This window comes from Microtus ochrogaster, chromosome 18, assembly GCF_000317375.1.
Source record: "Microtus ochrogaster isolate Prairie Vole_2 chromosome 18, MicOch1.0, whole genome shotgun sequence".
Classification (NCBI taxonomy): domain Eukaryota; kingdom Metazoa; phylum Chordata; class Mammalia; order Rodentia; family Cricetidae; genus Microtus; species Microtus ochrogaster.
The window spans coordinates 40,021,806-40,022,502 of record NC_022020.1 but is presented as its reverse complement, the minus strand read 5'-3'; the positions used below and the strand labels follow the sequence as shown (position 1 = coordinate 40,022,502).

Sequence of the window (697 nt, the reverse complement as noted above, 5' to 3'; positions counted from 1 at the left end):
GAAAAAAAGAAAAAAGAATGAATATTCAGAATACCCAATTAAGCACATGTTAAGTGCCTGGGAGATTTACAGAAGAAGAGGTTTACTGCAAGAGCGCAGCAGCTTCCTCTCCCTAGTTCCTGACCATGGAGAGCATGTTAGCCATTTTTGGGAAACTCTTCGGCATCTTTTCAGAGGACAGTTTAGTTTTCACTTTAAAAACTCGGGGCTTAGACAGACTGTCACAAGACACCAAGAATATTTAGAGGAAGAAAGCAGGGTTACAAGGCTGTGCCAGGATGATATGGTTAGTAAGTGCTTAGTAAGAGAATCAGCAGTGAATAAGACGGCAACAGACTGCAATCCATCCAGGCTGCTCTCCGCAGTTTCTTCCAAACCTAAACATCCCTACAGACCCTCAAGGGAACATTGTGTAGCATCCCTGTTCTTAATCCTCAAACTAGAAACATGGAGACACACCTTCCATCTTTTAAAGGCCGACTGAGCCAGCAAAGGTCTTACTCAGCATCTCACCTGGACAAGCAGCAGAACGCATCACAACTATTGTTTGATATTTCACAAAAAACTCTGGCCAATGAAATGACAGAAAGGAAATACAGCTTACAGCTGCTAGTCTACAAGAGAAGAAACTAAGTTTGTCAGTCTGGAATGATCTTTCCATTCTGTTCTCCAACAACTGCAAAAAAAAAAAAAAAAA

At 41.5% G+C, this 697-nt stretch overlaps 1 protein-coding gene across 2 annotated transcripts in view; it reads right to left on the bottom strand.

The window, feature by feature from the left end:
* The window catches only part of Snx24 (sorting nexin 24), a 152,765-nt gene that overhangs the window by 150,481 nt on the left and 1,587 nt on the right, over nt 1-697 (bottom strand). The window lies entirely within an intron of this gene.